This window comes from Engystomops pustulosus, chromosome 6 (genome assembly GCF_040894005.1).
Source record: "Engystomops pustulosus chromosome 6, aEngPut4.maternal, whole genome shotgun sequence".
NCBI classification, from domain to species: domain Eukaryota; kingdom Metazoa; phylum Chordata; class Amphibia; order Anura; family Leptodactylidae; genus Engystomops; species Engystomops pustulosus.
In genome coordinates, this window is record NC_092416.1 from 38,297,946 (window position 1) to 38,316,102 (window position 18,157).

The 18,157-nt window shown below is 45.9% G+C and overlaps 1 long non-coding RNA gene across 1 annotated transcript in view; it reads right to left on the reverse strand.

The window, feature by feature from the left end:
- Positions 1-1,594: 1,594 nt before the first annotated feature.
- Positions 1,595-18,157, reverse strand: part of LOC140065649 (uncharacterized) — a 73,904-nt gene continuing 57,341 nt past the window's right edge. Inside the window, exon 3 of the long non-coding RNA XR_011848000.1 lies at positions 1,595-2,313. This is a non-coding gene — a long non-coding RNA (uncharacterized lncRNA). The remainder of the gene's footprint in view (positions 2,314-18,157) is intronic.

The window sequence follows — 18,157 nt, forward strand, 5'->3', positions numbered from 1 at the left end:
ATTCATACAATGTGATACTTTTGCCATGTTCTACTATTAAAACCTTACAAGGCCTTTTCTGCAGTTTTTGCAGGTCTGGTGTCATTTGACCTCTTTACATCCTTTGTTTGACACGTACAGTAAGACCAGGTACGTGCTCTATTTATCCGAGTTTTTTTGCCGGGTGCTAATGAGATCGGTGACCCTCTGACTCTGCATTAATGCTCTTTGTTCTTTCTGTCTGGATTTCGCAGGCAGACTTGCTTTGTATTTTGTTGTGTGTGTGTTTTTTTTTATTTAACCAATCAATATCAAAGGGGCATTTGTTAAACCCATTAGAAAAGCAGATAGATCTGATCAATGCTAAAAGAACTCTCAACGTTGAGAGGAAACCAATACTCAGCGTCCTCTAGATCAATCCCATTCTCCATCTTTGCCTGTCAAGGCCTCAGGCTGGCAGTTTCTGGCTGCATCCCAGTTTACAAGATGGTACCTTTCTTTGCAAACTTCTATTTTACAGACGTTCTATCCGCGCGCTGATGTCAATGATTCTGAATGACGTCACGCGTCTATACAATGTATAACTTGAATAGCACAAGTGACTACAAGAAACTTTATAATATTTTTCCTTCACTTCTTCCTCTTCCCCCTCTAACTTTGGCTCCTATTATCCTCCCTCCTTCCTAATTTGCTTCTCACTGTAAAATCTCTGCTAAATTCCTTCTTGCTAGCAAGTCAGTAGAAGACTCAATGTGGGACATGTATCTTTACCCCTGGTAGATTAATTGTGTCATTTTTGCTACTTTTGCATTTTTTCACAGAATTTTTACTGCGACTTTTACTGTCGTTTCTTAAGTACACCATGGTCTGCACCTTGTGCCTTACGCATCTTTATTTTCCAGATGTTCCGTGCGACTTTTCACTTATGTATCACTTTTTTTGCTTATTTTTGTGACTTATTTAGGGGCAAATCTGCACCTGGTCCAGGGCAGGTGCAGAGGAAGGATATTTTTTCATGGATCCTGTTTTAACATGTAAATTGGAATTATTTCACATGGTTTCATGTGATTTCATGGCTAATTGTCCAACCGAGTTCCAGTAAGAACTTCCATTGCCAACATGCATCAGGAATGTCGGGGTTGAATTTGTTAATCAATTCTGGGGTGTGGTGCCAATTCATAAGGATTTTGATTTGGTTTTCCTTATAACGGGTATCAAGTTTTCTTTGCTCTAGCCCAAATAATCTGCCATTGAGAAGTTTCTACCTACCCAAGATTCCCACTTATCCATGTACTAATGTGTCATAAGGTCAAATCGAATTAAGGATGCCATAGATACTAGAGAACAGGCCTTTGGTGGTTGGCCACTGGCGCATACTAACGCAAAAGGGCTGAGTTTCGGAACAGTCTAAGGGCCTATAGTGGCTGATATGAAACGTCTGATTTAGCTGATAGCAAAAGAGCCTGCCTGCCGGTTCGGGATAACTGTCTACCAGCGTGGAGTTCTGTCTTAATATGCTCCATAACCATGTTATGTCTCAAGAAGAGACAATTAAAGAGCTACAGTCTTATATAAAAGGCTTGGACAACAGGGGGGGAAGATATAATATACGTGTACGAGGTGTAACAGAGATGCACAGGTCCAGAGAACATGTTTCCTATTCCACAGAGAATCTTTAACTCAGCTTTGGGGGCTGCCGCATTGTCATCCTCTAGCGTATCCACACATGTCTCCTTAACTTCTGAAATCTGAGCTTGAAAGTCCAACTTAGTAGGCAATTGATGTACGTGCATCCACTAATCAGCAGGTGGTTGAGAAGGGGGTTCTGTGGCAAATGACCCGTCAGAAGTGGGAGACCAGCAGGGATGGGGTGATGATGAGCACAGGGCTTGCGGAGTGGCAGCATATTCCACTGCTTCTGGGTCAGGGTCACTGTGTGCCTTTGTGAGGCAGGGTCCCTTTGGGGTAAGGGCTGGGATGGAGGAGACTGGATAGAAGACATAGCCCCTGTATGCACATTAGGCAGTATACCTACAGGCCATGAAGTGGGAGCCAGATCTATAAGGAGGTGCTGATGGGGTGCCTGGGGCTCCACAAATGTGCTTGGCTAATTCCATTGTTCATGGAGTGGGCTCTGGCCATGCAATTGTTCTTGGTGGAGGTTCTTGGTGGCGCTATCTTGGTGGAGGGACACCCGCATCTCTCTGGCGAAGAATTCCACGAATGTGGGGTCTTGTGATGTACTGGAGCGATCCAGGGAGACAACGGAGGGCTTGTTCTTTCGTTTGTTGCCCATGCTGACAAGGTAGGCTGCTGTAATGAGGCTCGTGGTTCCTGCGGGAGATGGAGCCGAGTTAACACAGATTATAGATAAGAGACCCCTAGCCCTGTGGTTCTGCTGTGCCCTCCCTCTCCCCTGACATTGATTATATGTGCTGCCAATTCATGATGTGCACTGTTATATACATATTACGTAGCAAACTGTGCAGCACATTGGGGCACATTTACTTACCCGGTCCATTTACGTTCCATCGGCGGCTTCTCCGACGAGCGTTCGGGTCTTCCGGCGATTCATGAAGGTCCTGTGCCCGATGTCCACCAGGTGTCGCTGCTGCGCTGAGGTCCGCCGAGTTGCGTCGGAGTTCACAGACCTCTTCCTGGTGCAAGTATGGCGCGTGCGACCAATTTTTTTTAAAATGCAGCGGTTTTTCCGAATCCGTCGGGTTTTCGTTCGACCACGCCCCCCGCTTTCCGTCGCGTGCATGCCAGCGCCGATGCGCCACAATCCGATCGCGTGCGCCAAAATCCCGGGGCAATTCAGGGAAAATCGGCGCAAATCGGAAATATTCGGGTAACACGTCGGAAAAAGCGAAATGACCCCCATTATGTATAAAATGGTGCACATCCTCCATTCTTTAGTGTGTCAGGTCAGATGCCAGGGCCCCCTGACACTGTGGACCCCATAGCAGCTGCTATGGCTGCTACCACAGTAGTTACGCCCCTGTGATTACCATATGATTCTCAGAATAATTTTTTTGCCTTAAACTTATTAGGGTTTTAGACATGTTCTGCATTTAGCCAGATTTATTATTTTACTGCAGTTTTTTTTTTAGCATATTTAGTATATTTAGCGTAAGTACAGCACATCCTACTTTGTGCTGAGGTTTTTGTTTGCATTGTTTGCATCAAATGTATCATATTTTAAATAATTCTATGATTCTGCATGCAATCCAAATAAGATATTTTTTTGGTTATTATTTACATATTCCTTATGTGTTGCAGAGTGTTTTTTTTTTTTTAAACCTATGATTGCAGAAGACTGCGCCTGAAAGCTCATTGGACTAGTAATATTATTGTGTGCGCACCGCCACTGTGTCACATCCTGAAAACTGACCAGATTTACTAAGAGCAGGTGACACTATTAGATTATTAGGCACAAAGGGGGATATTTATCATAAGCTGGCGCTCGTGCGCCAGCGTATGATAGCCCCGCCGCTGCAAATTCGCAGCCCGATACATGAAGAGGCTTCTGCCTCTTCATGTATTGGGCTGCCAGTTGCGCAGCGTCCGGCGCAACCGGCGACTTTTCACGTATGAAAAGTCGCCGGCAGCAGCGAGTGCGCAGGCGCGGGGACAGTAGCCGCGCCCCCCCTTCACGCCCCTTCACGCCCCACTGGCGTGAAGGTGGCGGATTGGGGAAAATAATCGCAAAAGCTAGCAATAAGCTAGCATTTGCGATTATTTCAGGGCCTCTGCGCCAGTGGCGGTGCGCAGAGGTCCTGATAAATATGCCCCAAAGTGCATATTAGTGAGGCAAACTGCACAAAGGCAGACTGCACCAGTTTTCATATATTTGGGCTTCTGTGTAACACTCTCATTGGGGTAACAGCCTCACACAATACTTATCAGTTTAATTTGCTTTATTTGAAAAATGGATAAAGCGGGAGAAGCAATGGGAAGGATCGGTGTTATACTTAGCATCTCAGGACCGAACTACAATTCTAACATAGAAGTCACTTGTGCAATCTAAACCAGACCCTTCTGGTAAACTGTGGCTAGTCCCTGTCTTAGTCAGAATTCCTATGGACAGTCCCAGGCATAACTAGGAGAAGCAAGGACCCATAGCAGACTTCTGAACGGGGCCTCTCTTCCCACTTAAAAAATATACATATTTGTATACTCACAGGTTATATACACATATATACAGTAGTGTCATATACAGACATACAGCATATATACACACATATGCCATAAGCAGTATACATACACACATGATAAACTGTATACACATACTGCATATACACATCACATATGTGTTGTATACATATTGGGGGTCATTTACTAAGGGCCCGATTCGCGTTTTCCCGACGTGTTACCCGAATATTTCTGATGTGCGCCGATTGAACCTGAATTGCCCCGGGATTTTGGCGCACGTGATTGGATTGTGGCGCATCGGCGCCGGCATGCGCGCGACGGAAATCGGGGGCGTGGCCGAGCGAAAACCCGACGGATTCGGAAAAACCGCCGCATTTTAAAAAAAATTGTGTCGCGAAAATTTCACTCACCTTCATCCAGGATAGGTCGGTGTATTTTGAGGCATTCCAGCGGACTTCAGCGCAGCAGCGCCACCTGGTGGACGGCGGAGGAACTACCATCATAAATCCCAGCCGGACCCGAATCCAGCGCAGAGAACGCGCCGCTGGATCGCGAATGGGCCTGGTGAGTAAATCTGCCCCATTATGCCATACAATGTGCAGAATAATATGTATATAATGGAGCACATCCTCCATTCTTTAGTGTGTCAGGTCGAATGCTGTGGCCCCATGACACTGCAGGCCCCATTGCAGCTACCTTGGCTGCTACCACTATAGTTACGCCCCTGGACTGTCCACTGAATGTAATCTGTAGTAATTGCTCTACCTATGTCCCAGTCCTAAATAAGTTTAAAGTAATGACTAGAGATGAGCGAGCACTAAAATGCTCGGGTACTCGTTATTCGAGACGAACTTTTCCCGATGCTCGAGTGCTCGTCTCGAATAACGAGCCCCATTGAAGTCAATGGGAGACTCGAGCATTTTTCAAGGGGACCAAGGCTCTGCACAGGGAAGCTTGGCCAAACACCTGGGAACCTCAGAAAAGGATGGAAACACCACGGAAATGGACAGGAAACAGCAGGGGCAGCATGCATGGATGCCTCTGAGGCTGCTTAATCGCACCATTATGCCAAAATTATGGGCAACAGCATGGCCATGACAGAGTGACCGAATGAGGCTAGATAGCATCTAAAACATCCAATAATTGACCCTGACACTATAGGGGACGGCATGCAGAGGCAGCGGCAGCAGTGGCAGGCTAGAGAGTGGCATGGCGACATACCCTAAATGGACTCAAGTTTCACCAAAGGAGGTGAAATGATTTCCTATGTGAACAAAAGGTTGACGGTATATTTAGTCGATAACACAGCATAGTGGCGACATAGTGACCAAGTTCCATAACGTATCTGGTGAAACACCTGAAAAATGAGCCTGACACAGCTCTTTTGATAAGGGGACGACATGTGGAGGCAGCCATGGAGACGACTTCCATGATTAAGAGCGACAGTATGGGGCATCCATATTGCGCTGCTATGATTGCAACTTCAGGTCTCCAGCATGGCGGCGACAGATGGGCCGAGTTCCACTATGTATCTGGTGAAACACCTGAAAATTCTGCCTGACACAGCTCGTTTGATAAGGTGATGATGTGCTGCATATCCTCTCGTGCTCCAGCGTCTGGGGTATAGAGAGTTGAAATGAGACATTGGTGAACGCTGTGGAGGATCGTGGAGGCAAAATGGACAGGAAACAGCAGGGGCAGCATGCATGGATGCCTCTGAGGCTGCCTAATCTTGGGATGGAGCTGGTGGTCCACTGCCAGGCGAGCTTTCGCCTGTCCAAGCCCCTGTCTCTCGGCTCCTCCCCACCCAAAATGGACCTGGGGGCCAGAAGCGTTTACTTTGAAAAAATTATAATTTTCAAATCAGGCCGGGTCGTTTGAATATTTCACCTAGGAATAATGGAATAGCATAGTGGTTCTATTTTTAATTGTTTTTACGGAAATGGTTCCATGATTAAGAGCGACAGTATGGGACATCCATATTGCGCTGCTATGATTGCAACTTCAGGTCTCCAGCATGGCGGCGACAGACGCGCCCCGAGTTCCACTATGTATCTAGTGAAACACCTGAAAATTCTGCCTGACACAGCTCGTTTGATAAGGGGACGATGTATGGAGGCAGTGAACTAGTAGTAGATTAAAGGTGCTGCAGTTAAAACTATGTTAGTTGGATCTTGAGATGGAGCTGGCGCTCCGCTGCCAGGCGAGCTTTCGCCAATCCATGCCCCTGTCTCTACGCTACTCCCCAAACAGCACTTCTAAGAACCTTTTGTATAAGATCAAGTGTAGTAGCGTTCTTATAAGTTTAGGATATGGCGGGTGAGGGGAATGTAAACAGATGCGCAAGAAGCGCTGAAATAATATTGGTAAATGATAAAAGTTTGCCAGTATATTTTGTGGATTACACAGCAGGGTGGCGACAAAGTTAACAAGTTTGATGTGGAAGCCATGAAAACAACCCAAAATTCTGCCCGACACAGCTCGTTTGATAAGGAGACGATGTATGGAGGCAGTGAACTAGTAGTAGATTAAAGGTGCTGCAGTTAAAACTATGTTAGTTGGATCTTGAGATGGAGTTGGCGCTCCACTGCCAGGCGAGCTTTCGCCAATCCAAGCCCCTGTCTCTAGGCTACTCCCCAAACAGCACTTCTAAGAACCTTTTGTATAAGATCAAGTGTAGTAGAGTTCTTATAAGTTTGGGATATGGCGGGTGAGGGGAATGTAAACAGATGCGAAAGAAGCGCTGAAATAATATTGGTAAATGATAAAAGTTTGCCAGTATATTTTGTGGATTACACAGCAGGGTGGCGACAAAGTTAACAAGTTTGATGTGGAATCCATGAAAACAACCCAAAATTCTGCCTGACACAGTTCGTTTGATAAGGAGACAATGTATGGAGGCAGCTATATGGACGACTTTTGGAGGCAGCTATGACGATGACGTGTGGAGGTAGCAATGGAGACAACGTGTGGAGCCAGCTAAAAGGATGACATGTGGAGGCTGCTATGGAGACAATTTAATTTGGATAGTGCCTGTATGTGGCAGTCCAAAAAAGTTTTCAAACCAGAGGAGCAGGTAGGTGGTCCTCCAGAAAAATTAAATAAATTGAGTGCCTGTATGTGGCAGTCCAAAAAAGTTTTCAAACCAGAGGAGCAGGTAGGTGGTCCTCCAGAAAAATTAAATAGATTGAGTGCCTGTATGTGGCACTCCCAAAAATTGCTTAAAACAGAGGACCGGGTAGGTGGCCCTTCAGAAAAATTAAATACATAGAGTACTATAGCTAGAGCCAGTTGGCCCTGGCAAAAAATAGGCAGTTTCCTATGCTTTAGTGTACAAAGAGGAGGAGAAGGAGGACAATGAGGAGGAGGAGTGCATACATTATTCAGGTTGAGCTTCTTTCACCTGGTGGAGAATGAAAATCCGGAGAAATCCAGGCTTTATTCATCTTGATAAGCGTCAGCCTGTCAGTGCTGTCAGTCGACAGGCGTGTACGCTTATCGGTGATGATGCCACCAGCTGCACTGAAAACCCGCTCGGACAACACCCTAGCGGCAGGGCAGGCAAGAACCTCCAAGGCGTACAGCGCCAGTTCGTGCCACATGTCCAGCTTTGAAACCCACTAGTTGTAGGGAGCTGTGTGATCATTTAGGACGATTGTATGGTCAGCTACGTACTCCCTCACCATCTTTCTGTAAAGATCAGCCCTACTCTGCCGAGACTGGGGCCAGGTGACAGTGTCTTGCTGGGGTGACATAAAACTGGCAAAGGCCATGTAAAGCGTACCCCTGCCAGTGCTGGAAAAGCCGCCTGCTCGCCTACTCTCCCTCGCTACTTGTCCCGCAGAAGTACGCCCTCTTCCGCTAGCGCTGTCAGAAGGGAAATACTGGGGCAGATTTACGTACCCGGTCCGTTCGCGATCCAGCGGCGCGTTCTCTGCGTTGGATTCGGGTCCGGCCGGGATTCATCAAAGCAGTTCCTCCGACGTCCACCAGGTGGCGCTGCTGCGCTGAAGTCCGCTGGAATGCCTCGAAATACCACGGCCTATCCAGGATGAAGGTGAGTGAAATTTTCGCGACACAAATTTTTTTTTAAATGCGGCGGTTTTTCCGAATCCGTCGGGTTTTCGTTCGGCGACGCCCCCGATTTCCGTCACGCGCATGCCGGCGCCAATGCACCACAATCCGATCGCGTGCGCCAAAACCCCGGGGCAATTCAGGTACAATCGACGCAAATCGGAAATATTCGGGTAACACGACGGGAAAACGCGAATCGGGCCCTTAGTAAATGACCCCCACTGTTTCAGCTTGTGCACCAGGGCCTGCTGGTATTCATGCATTCTCACACTCCTTTCCTCTCCAGGGATGAGAGTGGAAAGATTTTGCTTGTACCGTGGGTCCAGGAGAGTGAATACCCAGTAATCGGTGCTGGAATAAATTCTTTGAACGCGAGGGTCACGGGATAGGCAGCCTAGCATGAAATCTGCCATATGTGCCAGAGTCCCAACGCGCAAGAATTCACTCCTCTCACTGGCCTGACTGCCCATTTCCTCCTCCTCCAACTCCTCCAACTCCTCTTCTTCTGCCCATACACGCTGAACAGTGAAGGACTGAACAATGGTCCCCTCTTCTGTCTCGACAACATTCTCCTCCTCTTCCTCCTCATCCTCCTCCACCTCCTCCGATATGCGCTGAGAAACAGACCTAAGGGTGCTTTGGCTATCAACAAGGGAATCTTCTTCCCCCGTCTCTTGTGACGAGCGCAAAGCTTCCGACTTCATGCTGACCAGAGAGTTTTTCAACAGGCCAAGCAGCGGGATGGTGAGGCTGATGATGGCGGCATCGCCACTGACCATCTGTGTTGACTCCTCAAAGTTACTCAGCACCTGACAGATATCAGACATCCACGTCCACTCCTCATTGTAGACTTGAGGAAGCTGACTGACCTGACTACCAGTTCTGGTGGAAGTTGACATCTGGCAGTCTACAATCGCTCTGCGCTGCTGGTAAACTCTGGATAACATGGTTAATGTTGAATTCCACCTCGTGGGCATGTCGCGCAACAGTCGGTGAGTGGGCAGTTTGAGGCGGCGCTGCGCTGCCCTGAGAGTGGCAGCATCTGTGCTGGACTTCCTGAAATGCGCACAGATGCGGCGCACCTTCGTGAGCAAATCAGACAGATTGGGGTATGTCTTGAGGAAACGCTGAACTATCAGATTTAACACATGGGCCAGGCATGGCACATGTGTCAGTCTGCCGAGTTGCAGAGCCGCCACCAGGTTACGGCCGTTGTCACACACAACCATGCCTGGCTCAGGTTCAGCGGTGCCAGCCACAGATCAGTCTGCACCGTGATGCCCTGTAATAGCTCTTGGGCGGTGGGCCGTTTATCGCCTAGGCTCAGCAGTTTGAGCACCGCCTGCTGTTGCTTAGCGATGGCACTGCTGCTGTGCCTAGAGCTACCGACTGATGGCGCCATGCCCACGGATGGTAATTCGGAGGAGAAGGAGGTGGAGGAAGGGTGGGAGGAGGAGGAGGCATAGTAGGCCTTTGAGACCTGGACCGAGGTAGGCCCCGCAATTCTTGGCGTCGGCAGTATATGAGCAGCCCCAGGGTCAGACTCGGTCCCAGCCTCCACCAAGTTAACCCAATGTGCCGTCAGCGATGTATATAGTGGCCCTGCCCGGCAGCACTCGTCCACATGTCCGTGGTCAGGTGAACCTTGTCAGAAACGGCGTTGGTCAGGGCACGGATGATGTTCTCTGACACGTGCTTGTGCAGGGCTGGGATGGCACACCGGGAAAAGTAGTGGCAGCTGGGGACCGAATACCGAGGGGCGGCCGCCACCATGAGGTTTCGAAAGGCCTCTGTCTCTACCAGCCTACAGGGCAGCATCTCCAGGCTAAGCAACTTGGAGATGTGGACGTTGAGGGCTTGGGCGTGTGGGTGGGTTGCGCTATACTTCCATTTGCGCTCCAGCGTCTGGGGTATGGAGAGCTGAACGCTGGTGGATGCTGTGGAGGATCGTGGAGGCGAAGATGGGGTTTTCGCACTGGAGGTGGGCCGTGGTCCTGGGCAGGGGGCTGACTAGCAGATGACACAGGGGAAGGAGCAGTGGTGTGCCCGGCCGGAGGTGAACGGGCTTGGTGCCATTGAGTGGGGTGTTTAGCATTCATATGCCTGCGCATACTGGTGGTAGTTAAGCTAGTAGTGGTGGAACCCCTGCTGATCCTGGTTTGGCAAAGGTTGCACACCACAGTCCGTCGGTCATCCGGTGTTTCTTTAAAGAACCTCCAGACTTCTGAAAATCTAGCCCTCGCCACGGGAGCTTGACTACGGGCAACATTTGGCGCTGATGCACCAGCTCTGGCCCTGCCTCTCCGTCTGGCCCCACTACTGCCTCTTTCAACCTGTTCTGCTATAGGACTCGCCTCCGTCTCAGAAGCACTGTGTTCACCCGGCCTCTCAACCCAGCTTGGGTCTGTCACCTCATCATCCTCCGATCCCTCAGTCTGCTCCCCCCTCGGACTTCCTGCCCTGACAACAACTTCACCACTGTCTGACAACCGTGTCTCCTCATCGTCCGACACCTCTTTACACACTTCTTCCACTACGTCAATAATGTCATCATCACCCACAGACTGCGACTGGTGGAAAACCTGGACATCGGAAAATTGCTCAGCAGCAACCGGACAAGTGGTTTGTGACTATGGGAAGGGTCCAGAAAACAGTTCCTCAGAGTATGCCGGTTCAAATGCCAAATTTTGCGGGGAGGGGGCAGACTGGGGGGAAGGAGGCTGAGGTGGAGGAGCTGAAGGAGTGCTGATTTCGGTGACATGGGTGGACTGGTGGACAAATGGCTAGAAGCATTGTCCTCAATCCACGACATCACCTCTTCGCACTGTTCTGGCCTCAACAGTGCTCTACCACGAGTCCCAGTAACTTGAGACATGATGAACCTAGGGAGTGTAGCTCTGCGGCGTTCCCCTGCTCCCTCATCAGCAGGTGGTGTCTCACCCCGCCCAGGACCACGGCCTCTGACCCCTGCAGTAGTTGGACGCCCACGTCCACGCCCTCGTCCTCTACCCCTAGCCCTCGGGTTAAACATTTTCCAAATTAAAGTGTAAACTTTTAAATTTTTTTTTTTTTTTGTGTTTATTTTATTTTATTTTAGTTTTTTAACAAAACGATGCTATCCTATTGCTATGGCTAGTTTCTAACCTACACTGACAGCACACAACTGGATTTTGTGCTGTGCCTATAAAATGAAATAAAGGTAAAAAATAAATAAATCAGCAGACTCTGCCTAATTCTAATCAAACCCCTAATAAATTGTCCCACTTCGGTGTTTGAGGTGGATATTTGTGTCACTAAGAGCTAAACACAACGGTCGCAGGTCTCCCAGCAAATTCCTCACAATATGGTACTAGCTGCACTACTAATGCCAGCAAGCCCAGCCACAAGCAAACAAAAAAAAGGAAAATATAACGCTATTGTAGGCCTAAGTAAGCCGTTGGGGTTCTCCTATGGCTATTTTGTAGCCTACAATGAAAGCACACTGCTTTGCAAGATGAGTTTGTGCTATAAAATGAAATAAAGGTAAAAAAAAAAAAAAAATCAGCAGACTCTGCCTAATTCTAATCAAACCCCTAATAAATTGTTCCACTTTGGTGTTTGAGGTGGATATGTGTGTCACTAAGAGCTAAACACAACGGTAGCAAGTCCCCCTGCAAATTCCTCACAATATGGTACTAGCTGCACTACTAGTGCCAGCAAGCCCAGCCACAAGCAAATAAAAAAAAAATGTATAACGTTATTGTAGCCCTAAGAAGGTCTGTTGGGTTCTTGTAGAATCACTCCTGCCTAGCACTATTCTAATAGAACACCCTAACGCTTTCCCTGACTAGCAGCAGCTCTTTCCCTAGCGGCATCCAGACACAGAATGATCCGAGCAGCGCGGGCAGCGGCTAGTCTATCCCAGGGTCACCTGATCTGGCCAGACAACCACTGCTATCGACGTGTAAGGGTACCACGTCATGCTGGGTGGAGTGCAGAGTCTCCTGGCTTGTGATTGGCTCTGTTTCTGGCCGCCAAAAAGAAAAACAGCGGGAGATGCCATTTTCTCGAGCGGGCGAAGTATTCGTCCGAGCAACGAGCAGTTTCGAGTACGCTAATGCTCGAACGAGCATCAAGCTCGGACGAGTATGTTCGCTCATCTCTAGTAATGACAAAATGGGTTCAAAAAGCTATACATTAGAAAAAAAACTAATAAAATAGCCAAGAAATTAGATAAAACATATAAAAGTGAATGTTTGGTATAAGCTTTTAATGCACTGACAATTATACATTTAAGTTCTTGATATATCCTCCTCACTCATGGATATATTTTTGATTCCAAGTCTTACTTATGACTAAGGTTTGGGAAATAATTGGCTGTCCTAGCCATGTATCCTGCTTTATGAACATCAGAATTTAGTGTCTATTTGTGCTTGCCAGATGCCTCACTCTTTCCAATGTCTCCCTTCTCACCTCTCCTCCTGTTTTCTTCTATAATCCATGTATGAGTTGGCACGGATCTGGCCACAGAGATTATTACTTGTTTGTTTTTGGGGCCTTTGAAATCTTAAGATTTGAGCCGTCTTTTTTGTCATCTGGATCCCCTGCTCTGCACATTGCACCGAGCCTCCAATATCAGCCTTTCACTGAGCCCCCATGTCATAATGAGAACAATGCAATTGTGAGAGAACTAACAATGGCAGGAGTCATTTGATCTTCCTGTCACAACTCAGTCAAGAGCCAAAAAAAGAACGGCAATGCAAAATGTAGCCGCGTGCAAAAGGCAGACAGATGACTTTCAAAGGAATCCACAATCATCTACAGAACTAGTTGGCTGCCGCCGTCAATCTCTACCTTGTTAATAACCGATTGTATAACTTACTGCATGAGCTTCGCCCTACAACCAGCTGGTAATAATGTATAAGCCAATGTACCATCACAATAACTATACTATTTTTGGAATTTTTTTTATACCTTATCCAAAACCTTTTTTTTTATACCTTATACATTATGAGATAACCAGTTACCTAACAATTTAGCTCTTCTGTAAGGAAGGTTGGGGTAAGGGGAGGTTGTCCTCATCGTTTCCATTAATGGGGCACATTTACTTACCAGTCCAGTCGCGATCCCGCGGCACGTTGTCCGGTGCGATTCACTAAGGCCGTGTGCCCGATATCCAGCAGGTGTCGCTGCTGCGCCGAGATACGCTGGAGTTCACCTTATTCTTCCTGGTGCATGTAAGTGCTTGATCTTGCGACACAAATCGTTTTTTAAATTCCATGTTTTTTCCGAATCCGTCAGGTTGGCCGGCGGCCATGCTACCCGATTTCTGTTGCATGAAAGCCGACGCCGATGTGCCACATTCCAATCGCGTGCGCCAAAATCCCGAGGAATTCGGCACAAAACGGAAATATTTGGGAAACCAGACGAAAATGCAGCGTTCGGACCCTTAGTAAATGAGCCCCAATGGGTTTTTGTGTTTTGCTTTTTGTGTTTTCTTGTGTCCCCAGCCACTGTAGCTGTGTGTTTATTAGCTACTCTCCCGTTTCAATACTAATGTTTGGCAGATCTTTCTCTGCAGGGGCCTAAGATCCCCCGGTGGTGTCACCAAGATGCCAGAGAAGGAGGTTGGCATTAGTGTGGGCCCACAAGGGTTTTGATAACTGTTTGGGCTGTGTTTGGGTTGTGTGCCATGGCATTCCTGCAGAAGAAGGACTAGGAAATGGGGAAAATTTGTTTGGCTTGGGGACTTTTTTATTTTTGTGCAGAGTGTTTTCTGATTTGTACATTGCATGTTAGCATTTGAGGTAACCTTGAAATAAGTGAAATCGACTGAACCCAAACTTTTGCATCCCGGTTCGGGTAACAAACCTCAAACCCAAACTGTAGTACCTTCGATCATAGCCAGCCCCAATCATGGGTATAAAGGGTTGGGGTCAAGGTTTGGTGATCTTAAATAGTTTTTTAAATTTGGATTTGAGTTAACAAAAAGTTGCCAGCAGCATTTAGATCGCAGCTGTGTGCGTGCCGGCATTAAACTGCTAACCTGACATTTTGGGGAGGGTCAGCGCTCCCAATCATGTCAAATCATTGAAAATCATGAAAATCCGCTCCAAAATGGTGGTACCCTGTGTTGGCAGCAGGTTAGTGTTGCTGTGCACATCCACGGGTAATTTAAAGAATCACAGTGGCTTAATAAGACCAAAAACTCATAAAGGTGCAGAGTAAATAAGCAGTGGATTTATAGTTAGATGTCTACATAGTCCAGGTGTGGGAATCCCTTCGTCATAAAAAGAGAGTTTTAATGTAACACCCCAAATGCAAATTCTCTTTACTCTCCTAGCATGCAATTTTTCTGCACAGTACAGGATTTTCTTAAAAATTATTACCTCTTTAAGTGACATTCATTGAATGACGCCTGGAACAAGTGAGGAACATGCAGAGATAAAGGGCAATCTCTCGAGGAACAATGTGCTGAGATGAAATAGAACAGACCTTAAACCAATGACCACTTTGGTGCAATCCAGTTCTTTGGGAAACTTTGCAAAATTGACACAAATTTAGGGATGTCTCTTTAACACCTTAACGACCCCGCCCTTTTTAGTTTTTTCACTTCCATTTTTTACTCACCACCTTCAAAAATCTATAACTTAAAAGAGCATAAAGAGCTGTGTTATGGCTTATTTTTTGCGTAACAAATTGCACTTCATAGTGACGGTATTTAATATTCCATGGCGTGTACTGGGAGGCAGGAAAAAAATTCAAAATGCAGTGAAAATGGTGAAAACACACATTTGTTTTCTTTTCGGCTTGGATTTTAGAGCTTTCACTGTGCGCTGGAAATGACATTTCTACTTTATTCTTTGGGTCGGTGCAATCATGGGGATAACAAATTTTATAATGTTTTCATACATTTACAAAAATTAAAACCTCCTATACAAATGTTTAATTTTGCCATCTTCTGCGGCCAATAACTTTATGGAGCTGTAGGTGGTTTGGGTGATCTTTTGCAACATTTGATTTCATTGCTATAGTTTTTAGGACTATGCAACCTTTTGATAGGTTTTTTTATAGATTTTTTATATTTTTCAAAATGGAAAAAAAAGTGACATTTTCGACTTTGGGCGCTATTTTCCGTTACGTGGTAAAACGCAGTGAAAAAACGTTATTATATTTTTATAGATTGGGCATTTTTGGATGCGGCAATACCTAATGTGTTTATGATTTTTACTGTTTATTAATATTTATATCAGTTCTAGGGAAAGTGGGGTGATTTGAATTTTTAGGTTTTTTTATCATAATTTTTTTTTACATTTTAAAAAAAATTTAGCTATTTTTCTATCTTTGGGAGATCGGTTACCGGTAAGCCTTTGCTGCAATATGCAACAAAGACTTACTGGCTATGGAGAGGGCTCGGCCCGCGAGCCCTCTCCATGCACCAGGACCCGGCGCAAGTCATGAAGGGGTTAATAGTTGTACCGCTAGTTGTTCAACTATAACATTTGTGCCTCACTTGGTGGCCTCTCCTACACATCTCTAGAGGCTAATTCTGCAATATTTGCTGTCTTTATGATAAATCAACTATGACTCACATCGTGATCACCATGGACTCCTACAAAGTTGACTCCCTCTATCATCAGTCAGTCTTAATTTCACCCTATGAGAATCATGCAGGTCAACCAATAAGTCACCCCCACTGGAATTTGTTGCGACAGTTTAGCATACATCTGCCCTCTGTTCTATTCACATGTTGTCTTATACCATGGCCGATGAAGAGACCTGAGCAGTCTCAAAAGCTTGCAATTGTCATCATCCTAGTTAATCCTTTAGTTAGCCAATAAAAGGTATCAACAATTGAGGACTCTCAACTTTATCTATTTAACGACTGGATACCATGGTGCAAATAATCTTTTATCTCCTCCCTCCTCCCTAAGTTACTTTTATATGATTTTATACCATGGCTGATGAAGAGACCTGAGCAGTCTTGAAAGCTTGCAATTCTCATTGCCCTTTTTAGTTAGCCAACAAAAGGTATCAAAAACTGAGGACTCTCAACTGTATCTATTTAACAATTGTCCAACATGGGAAAATGAATTGTTTATCTCCTCCCTGTGTGTAACCCTAAGTTACTTTTATATTTTGCCTTTGAACTAAGAAGATTGAGATGAACAAAACCTTGTCCAGTGATACACGTAGGGGCTTATTTACTAAGGGCCCGCGGCCGCATTTCCGTCGAGTTTTCTGACGTTTTCGGGGATTGCGCCGTGGATTGCGTCGCGCACGATCGTTTTGTGTTGCAATCGCTCCGTCTTATACACGACGCGAATCGAGGGACGGGTCGCCAGACGATCCAACGGATTCGGACTAAGCGCAGGATTTAACAATTCAAATTGTGTTGGAAGACATGCACTTACATACACCGGGAGGAAGATGGTGAACTCCTGGGACCTGAGCGGGGAAGTGACACATGCAGGATCTCGACGATCTTGATGAATCGCAGCAGAACTCATCCTCGTTGGACAACGCACCTCGGGGATCGCGCAGGGATCGGGTAAGTAAATGTGTCCCATAAATGTTTGAAAACTATGCTAAAGGGCATAGAAAACTCAGATAAAAATAATAAAAATTTTATTTTAACAAAAGGATTCTCATCAGTAATCAGTGCTACATCTGTTACTGTGATCTAACAGTCTTCCTCAAGTTTTTTTTAGAATTAAAAACAGAATCTTGTGATGGTTTGTAGTCATATTTCAGAAAAATAAGGAGGGTCCAGGTACATGATAGGTAAAGTATTATCAGGTTGATATATAAGAAAATAGAATGAATATTGTCCATAGGACATATCACTTGGTGGCTCTTGTTCATGCAACCAGAATAAGATAACCATTACAGTGTGTGCTGGTTCAAAATAATCACAAATCATCACAATTCCCTATAATTCCTTGTAATAAAAAAAAGTACAAAAATCCATGAGGATCATTACTGGCCGCAGAGCCAGAAGTAATCAGTTCTTTTTTGCCTGATTTGTCCATCCACAGGTTGGAGAAAATTGAACAATGATCCTTTCCATTGACCTTTCATCCAGGAATAGGAACAACTGTGGCCCTAGATTTAGAAATAGTAATACTCAAAGATCCCTCTATCCAGCAGAAACACATATTGTACACCAGTGGATTTGTTGTCAGAAGCCGAAAGGTCGCAGATTTTACCAGACAATATATTTTTTTGCTAATATTTGTGCCCTTTTCAATTCATAAGAATATTGAGAAAAAGTTGTAAGGGGCAAGACCATGAAGTTTTAACAAGTTTCGCAAATTCGTACCTTTTTATAGCAGGAATATCTGTCATTTCTGACAGCGGAAAGGCTCCAAATTCACAAATACAGTGTGGATGGAAAGTATTAGACCCCTTAAAATTGTTTTACTCTTTGTTTCATTGCAGCCAATTGCTGAGATCAAAAAAGTTCTATTTTTCTATCATTAAAGGGGGTGTCCGAGACTGATAAAAAAAAAAAAATAATAATAAGGTGGCCGGGAGGGGGCTGCTTAAAAAAATAAAGATGTACTTACCTTCCGGTGCCTTCCATGTGTCCCATGCTGCTGTCACTCCGGTCCGCGTGTCATGCCCACCGGTCCCTATTCACAGCATTGTATATGGGGACAGATGATTGTCGCATCCGGCCTGAGGCTGAATCCAGCACTTCTCCAGTGGCCATGTTTGTTTACATGGCGCAGATCGTAGCAACAGCAGCGCGGGACACCCAGAGGGCGACGGAAGGTAAGTAGAACTTTACTTTTTAAAGCAGCCCCCTCTCGGCCATCTTTTGTTTTCTTCAGAAGTCTCGGACACCCCCTTTAATGTACACCCTGTACCTCATCTTGACATAAAAAAGCAGAAATGTAGATAATTTTGGCTAATTTATTAAACAAGAAAAACTGAAATATCACATGACACTGATGGGCCCCAGTGC